Genomic DNA, 8,073 nt, shown 5'->3' with positions numbered 1-8,073 from the left:
GACCTGCTAAAGTGTTTATCCTCCTCCTCCTCTTGTGACTATCCTGAAAAAAAAAACAAAAAAATTCAACTTTAGCTCAAATGGTTGAGATTATGACATTCTGGGGTGCAATCCAGACCAGTGAGGGGCTGTGTCACCACTTGCCCTGCAACCTAGGGTGCCTCCCAAAGCTTTGCTGCTGTAGTTCCCAACCCAGCCTCCTCACAAGCAGCCAAACAGCATGCAGGTCCCACCCTGAGTGTCTGTACAGCCACAGCCCTGGTCCAGCAGCTCTGACCCCAGCAGCCCGTCAGCAAACACCAGCCACCCTCTGGCTTCCGGCAGCCGTGGTTACTACTTGCAGGGTGACCCCAACACATTCCCAGATTTCCCCCACAAAACACGTTTTCTGCACTGTTCATCTCTCTCCTGGGCAGTCCAGATTTATTAGGTCCATTGCCCCTCTCAGGGGCTCAACATACAACAGTATGCTGCCCTAAAGGGAGTTACCCAACCAAGCCACAACACTCAATTAGTTTTATTAAAGAATAAAAACAAATTTATTAAGCTAAAAAGAGAGAGATTTTAAGTGAGTACCAGTAATGAGGCTTTAAAGTCAGAAATAGTTACAAGAGAAATCATAGAATCATAGGACCAGAAGGGACCTCAAGAGGTCTTCTAGTCCAGTGGTTTTCAAACCATGGGTCGCGACCCAGAACTGGGTCACGGAATGGAAGGGACTGGATCGCGGCGGCTCTGGTCAGCACTGCCAATAAAAGTCCCGTCGGCGGTGCTGCCCAGCTAAGGCAGGCTAGTCCCTACCTGTTCCGACACTGCGCTGTGCCCTGGAAGCGACCAGCAGCAGGTCCGGATTCTAAGCGGGGGGCCACGGGGCTCCTGAGGTAAGCCTGTGCCCCAACCCCCTGCCTTGAGCCCTTTCCTGAACCCCTCATTCCTGGCCCCACCCCGCAGCTCTCACTACTACACCCCAACCCTCTGCCCCAGCCCTGAGCCCCTCCCACACCCCAAACCCCTCATCCCCAGCTCCGTTGCGTCACGGGCATCAACAATTTTCTTCAACTGGGTCGCCAAAAAAAAAAAAAGTTTGAAAACCACTGATCTAGTCCAGTCCCCTGCCCTCACAGCAGGACTAAGTATTATCTAGACCACCCTTAACAGCATTTGTCTAACGTGCTCTTAAAAATCCCCAATGATGGAGATTCCCCAACCTCCCGAGGCAAATTTATTCCAGTGCTCAACTACCCTGACAGGAAGTTTTTCCTAAAGTCCAACCTAAACGTCCCTTGCTGCAATTTAAGCCCATTGCTTCTGTCCTATCCTCTGATGTTAAGGAGAACACTTTTTCTCCCTCCTCCTTGTAACCTTGGTCACCCCTCAGTCTTCTTTTCTCCAGACTAAACAAACCAATTTTTTCAATCTTCCCTCATAGGTCATGTTTTCTAGATCTTTAATCATTTTTGTTGCTCTTCTCTGGATGTTCTCCAATTTATCCACATCTTTCCTGAATTGTGACTCCCAGAACTGGACACAATACTCCAGTTGAGGCCTAATCAGCGCAGAGTAGAGCGGAAGAATTACTTCTCGTGTCTTGCTTACAACACTCCTGCTAATACATCCCAGACGGATGTTCCATTTTTTTTGCAACACTGTGACACTGATGACTCATATTTAGCTTGTGATCCACTATAACCCCCAGATCCCTTTCCGCAGTACTACTTCCTAGGCAGTCATTGTCCATTTTGTATGTGTGCAACTGATTGTTCTTTCCCAAGCGGAGTACTTTGCATTTGTCCTTACTGAATGTCATCCTATTTACTTCAGATCATTTCTCCTGTTTGTCCAGATCAGTTTGAATTTTACTCCTATCCTCCAAATCACTCCCAGCTTGGTATCGTTCGCAAACTTTATAAGTGTACTCTGTATGCCATTATCTATAAATAAAGATAAAACGTTTACTAAACTTAACCTAGACTTAGTTCAAGATGAAATCCCTTACCACATGTTTTCAGTACACTGCTGACCAAACTCTGAGGCCAGGATCTGCTTCCAAAGTCCAACAGCTGTTTCTTTTTTCTTCTTAGGTGAAAAGAGAGAGAGATGGGTAGGGAAAGATAACTTGGCATGTTTTTGCCCCTCACTTTTATAGTTCAGTGTGTGCTGGCAAGTGGGCAATTAAGTCTTGCAGTGACATGTGATCATGTCACCTGAACTGGAATCCATCTTTAACCTGGTGTCTTTCCATTGAGAGGGAGGGGGTGGGAACCCAGAGAGGGACAGGGGATTCCCGCCTTATGCAAGAGATGTATAAAGGGGTGGAACAGAACAAAGGGAGGAGAGGAGCCATCATGAAGAATCCCCTAGCTACCACCTGAGCTGGAACAAGAGCTGAACCAGGGGAAAGAATTGTGCCCAGGCCTGGAAGGTGTCCAGTCTGAGGAAAAAACTTACTGAAGCATCTCTGAGGGTGAGATTATCTGTATTCAGTTTGATTAGACAGATTTGCCCGTTTTATTTTATTTTGCTTGGTGACTTACTTTGTTCTGTCTGTTACTACTTGGAACCACTTAAATCCTACTTTCTGTAGTTAATAAAATCACTTTTTACTTATTAATTAACTCAGAGTATGTATTAATACCTGGGGGAAGCAAACAACTGTGCATCTCTCTCTATCAGTGTTATAGAGGGCGAACAATTTATGAGTTTACCCTGTATAAGTTTTATACAGGGTAAAACGGATTTATTTGGGTTTCGACCCCATTGGGAGTTGGGCATCTGAGTGTTAAAGACAGGAACACTTCTGTGAGCTGCTTTCAGGTAAACCTGCAGCGTTGGGGCAAGTAATTCAGACCCTGGATCTTTGTTGCAGCAGACGGGAGTGTCTGGCTCAGCAAGACAGGGTGCTGGGGTCCCGAGCTGGCAGGGAAAGCAGGGGTAGAAGTAGTTTGGGCACATCGGGTGGCAGCTCCCAAGAAAGTTTCTGTGATCCAACCTGTCAACACACTTCAGTCATGATTTCAGCTTATGTTCAATAATAAACATTATATGTAAAGTTATGACCAGCCAGTTATGAGTTTTCCAATTATACCTTACAAGGCATATTTTGTACAAAGATTATTACAATAGCGTGTAGGGTATGAATACAGGGGTGCATTCTGCCACAGAGGCACAAAGGAGTGTTTACTCCATCAAGCTGAAACTCACGAGTTCTCTTCCTCAAGCAGCAAGTGTGCAGTTGAGCCAATGACTGTGGTGTCTGCATGCAATCATGAATTAGATGCATGAATGAGCACTGGCTCTTCTCCAGCTGATGCTTCCGCTACCACTGACAGCAGGTATTGTGTCCAGCTGGGAAGATTCAGTACTGGGCAACTGATGGCTCACTGGATGAAATGGCAACAAATAACTGAGATGTGGCAGGGTGAGGGGAGGAAATCTAGGGTCTCAAAATCTCTTATAAGCTACCTCCTCCAGGACATGATTTCACCTTTCTACTGAGGTGAACCACTGGCTAAAATGGGGACTGTGTAATGCCCTTGTCCTTGGGGCTAGAGCATTAAGGTAAAGCTCTGAAGAACAGCCACGTCGGAAATATGAGCTCTCTCACCAGAAGTTTAAGAAGTGTCACTTTTCCCCTCCATTTGAGAAGTTGCCAAGTCAACAGCACTACAGCTTTGAGGCTTTAATTTATTCACAATACAGCTACGGGAGTGGGTAGCTTCTCCATACTGCCCCAATGCTTCTGTATGCCACATTCCTGACCTGGAAATCCTTGGTCCATTCATTCCTTGGCATTTCTGCTGAAACTGGCAACCAAGTATCCATCAAAGACAAAGGAGCTGGTTTTTTGATGTGGGTAGATTATCCACTAGGAACTGAAGCCGTCAGCTCATTTAACGTAGTTCACGTAGTCACAGATTTCAATCACTACTAACCTGAGCTGGATTCAAAACTGGCAACGGGGAAACGAAAGACTCCATATTGTGTTATCAACCCTTTGGGTCCATCTAGTCCCCTAACAGGAACCAAGTAGTTCAGAAGGGAAGATCAGAGAGCCTCCGTGGTCTGGGTGTTTACATGGGTTAAAATACATTTTTGTTTTTGTTAGAGTAAATATTTGGTCAGCTTGGTTAAAAGCAACCCATCCACTCTGTTGCTATTTTCGCCCATTGGCTTGTGGAAGTCTCTCTCCCTGAGTATTGTTCGACAAGGACGAGGACTCAGAAAGCTTTGCTCTGAGAAGTTTATTGTCTCTGATACGGTCAGTCGTCTCTGACCTTTGCTTTCACTTCACAAGCAAATAATGTTTGGAGAAACTGTTGGTTTTGACAACAGATCAGGTGGTATCTGGCAGGTAGGGGGAGAAAAATCTATATTTGGAGCAGTGAGGAAGAATGGATGCATTTTTCCATGGTGTTATCTTGCTGGGACAGACTACTTGCGATTACGACTGACAGTTGAGCACCAGGGTAAACAGCACCTTATCTCTATGGTGCCTGCCTCTGCTGATTTCAGCAACTGTACACTCACTCCTGAGTCATATAGCTCTGCAAGCTGTTACAGTGACCTCATTTATTTAACATGTTGTACTATCAAACCTATATTAAATAAAACCTAGGATTATGCCATGGAAATGTACTGTAGCCTGAAAGGAAAAACTGTAAGCAAAAGCTTGCGTGCACCAATAGATTTGGGCATCATGTGGTTCGATTTAAAAAAGCACTTTCATAGTACGGAAAGCGACGTAGTTCATGTATAAGCATAAAATCCAAAAGCGAAATAAAAACAAAACATCTCTCTCTCTCTCTTGTGGTTTTGATTTTCCTTCTCCAGTTTTGATACAGGTTTGAAGCCTACTGGGGAAAAGAAGAACAAGAAAATTCAGAGCAAGGACTGGCCAAGAAGAAAGTTCTGCTAAACATCTGTTCGGACACTTCCAGCCATTGTTCTCCTCTAACCTGATTTCATTTATAATTGAATCCCAAGTGAAAAAGGTCTCCGACTGATCCACTTTGACTTGCTTTGAAAGGTTATTGACAGGTTGTCAAAATGTACAATTTCCCCGCTTCTTGAGGGTATCTGGAGCAGCCATTGCCTTGTCCATCATCTTTCTCCCATAAGGACTTTCACCAGCTAGTGACAGACATGGGAATCATATTTATTATTTGCTTGAGACAATGCCCGCAACATGCTTGGTACTTTCCAGATCCCAAGGAACACCCCTCACCCTAAGGAGCTCAAAAACCTTAGGACAGAGACAAGCAAGAAGAAGTCAGGGCAGGGGAACAATAAAAGATATTTTATATACAGATCAACAAGATTCAGTATAGGCAGCACAGCAGAAGTGAGTCTAAGTGGGACTTAAACATGGAGAGGGTGGGTGCCTTGTGATTAATTCAGGAAAGTCACTTGCATACTATGGTGATAGGTTCTTTAGAAATATTAATACAAGTGATTAAGGTCATTCCCCTCACTTTGACTAGTAGAGTGACTGGATTTCTCCAGTCATACCTGCACTATAACTACTACCATACTGAGGCCCCTGGTTACAACAGAATAGTGGCCTGACATGTTTAAAATGTGATTTGATCTTTGGGCTGTGAGAAGGGGGACCTTCTCACTGAATTATGCTACAGCCTTGCTAAAATTCAAGGTGCAGCACTTGATTCAGAAACATGGGTAGGTCCCATGACCAGAAAAGAAAGACAAAACTGAACTCTGTGGTGGCACTACCTGTGACGTAGCAGGATTGCCCAGCACATTAGCTCTTGTAGCGTAGACATAATCTGAAGTAGAACAAAGTAGCATGAAAATGAGACATGTAGGAGGAAATACATAAATTAATGAATGGCCTCTGAAGGCTAGTTGTGAATTCCCATTTATACTGTCCCATGAAATAAGCATAAAGGCATACTTGGAATTCAAAAGCAACCAGTTAAAAAAAAGATGGAAGGCAATATTTTTTACACAAACAAACAAACCTGGAAGGTACACCATGCACCTTCCAACTAACACCCAATAGGGTTCTTGTCATGCTAAAAATCTTAGTAATCGTATGTGAAGATATTTTGTGCCTGTGCTCACACCTCATGGTCATTTTGCCGCGCTGGTTTAACATCACATCTGAAGGATGGAGTCTGTACCAGCATTGGTAGTGCACTACAGTGCACATATTAGGATTTGGAGCTCATGAACCAGTGAGCCAAGACACTCTGACACACTGGATTGCAATCCAAGAGGATCATCAGAATCATAAAAACTCACAAGTCATTGCAAAACAGAAGCATTTCATGTACTGGTTTGGTTTTGGTGATATGGACATGTTTTGGTTTTTTGATGGGAGGAAAGTTCCTGGAAGGCAGGAAGTTGAATATGAGACTTGTATAATCCTCTGTTCCAGGGGGTACAATTTGACGAATATTCATAACTATATTTTTGCACCTGTTGCTGGTTGTAAAAGTTAGGAAATAGTCTGAAATGCTTTGAATAAAATGGATAGAGCTCACTTCCCAGAGTCCACATTCCATTTCAGGGTTTTTAACTGAACTGATAATGAAATCAGTTCTGTAGCCAGATGTCTGCTTTCATCTCTCTGCCACGCAGCTGGAATCATGCCCACACAATCTCCACCAAAATACTTTCTTTGAAGGCTGTTTGCTAATGGCTTTGAAATAATGTAGAACAAATGTCTCAAAAGTGAAAGTCGACAGATGCCACCTAATGGCCATTTGCACGTTCTACCAAGAGACCAAACTATAGCACAGTGTTCTGTAGCTGAAGTTCCGAAGATACATGCCTGAATTTTATTTAAAAAGGGCCCATCTTTCCATAGGAAGAGACTTCGATTACGAGTGTTTAGTTTAGTGAGGAGACTACTAAGGAAGGACATGACAGAAGTCTATGAAATAATTATAGTTACAGAAAAGTAAATTGGACAGTCTCAATCTTTTTTCATAACGTAAGGAAAAAGGAACAGTCAAACTATAGGCAACACATTTAAAACTGAAAAGAAAACATTTTACACAACATAATTGACCTGTGGAACTCACTGTCAAGATATTATTGAGGTCAAGAGTATAGAAGGATTTTTTTAAAGGATTAGACATCCTATGGATAAGAACCACCACCAAAGTTACCTTAGACAGGATAATTACAGGCACTGCCTATACAGGTTGCCTATACATCATGATAGTCTTTAATTACATGATCCCATACGATTTTTTCCACAGGATCCATGCCTCATTCAGTGCAGAGGATGGATGGTGCTGACTTAATGAGCAACTATTCAATATTTTTTTATCCTCTTTGTTCATTGGGTTGCCCCAGACCTTGTTTATAATCACGCTTTTCAAACCCTGCTCTGAAAACAGAATTATATTCAGTTTCCTTAGGGGCTTTTCTGTCATGCTCATTGTTTACAGTACATGAGTGCTTCACAAATATGAACTTATCCTTCCAACATCCCTGGGAAATGAGGTGATGTTGTTATCCCCTTTTCACAGAAGGGAAGAAGAGAGACAGCAAGAGTAAGGTCAAAAGTTTCCACTAATTTTGGGTGCCCAATTTGAAACACCATGGGCCTGATTTTTCAGAGTACTTAGCATTACGTAGCACTTAGTCTATTCAAAGCACAGCTCCTGTTGACTTCAGTTGCAGCAGAAGTGTAGAGCGCACACAGCAAACCTGACCCCTGCATATCGATTCAGGCATCCAGTGACTTGCCCAACATCAAGTGTCCAGGGACTGAATGCTGGCAACGGCAGGGACAGAACAGTTTTCCAAGGCAGCATTCAATTACCTTAACTATGAGATCACCTTCTCTCTTCCTGCAGTCCCCTGCCTCAATCACTACACACCTTCCAGCTTCTGCAGCAAACAAGGCAGGGGTCAGAAAACAGCCTTTTTCACCACATAACCTTAATTGATCCCCAGAGCAGGTCCCTCTTGTGTCCTGAATGAAGCAGGGGTTCTGCGAAAAAAATTAATGTGATCATGTAATTAAAGACTGTCATAATGTGCATGCACAAGGGTGTGTGTGTGTGTGTGTGTGTGTGTGTGTGTGTGTGTGTGTGTGTG

This window comes from Terrapene carolina, unplaced genomic scaffold (assembly GCF_002925995.2).
Source record: "Terrapene carolina triunguis isolate 2854851 unplaced genomic scaffold, T_m_triunguis-2.0 Scaffold95, whole genome shotgun sequence".
Taxonomy (NCBI): Eukaryota; Metazoa; Chordata; order Testudines; family Emydidae; genus Terrapene; species Terrapene triunguis.
Note: the sequence above shows the minus strand (reverse complement) of the source record.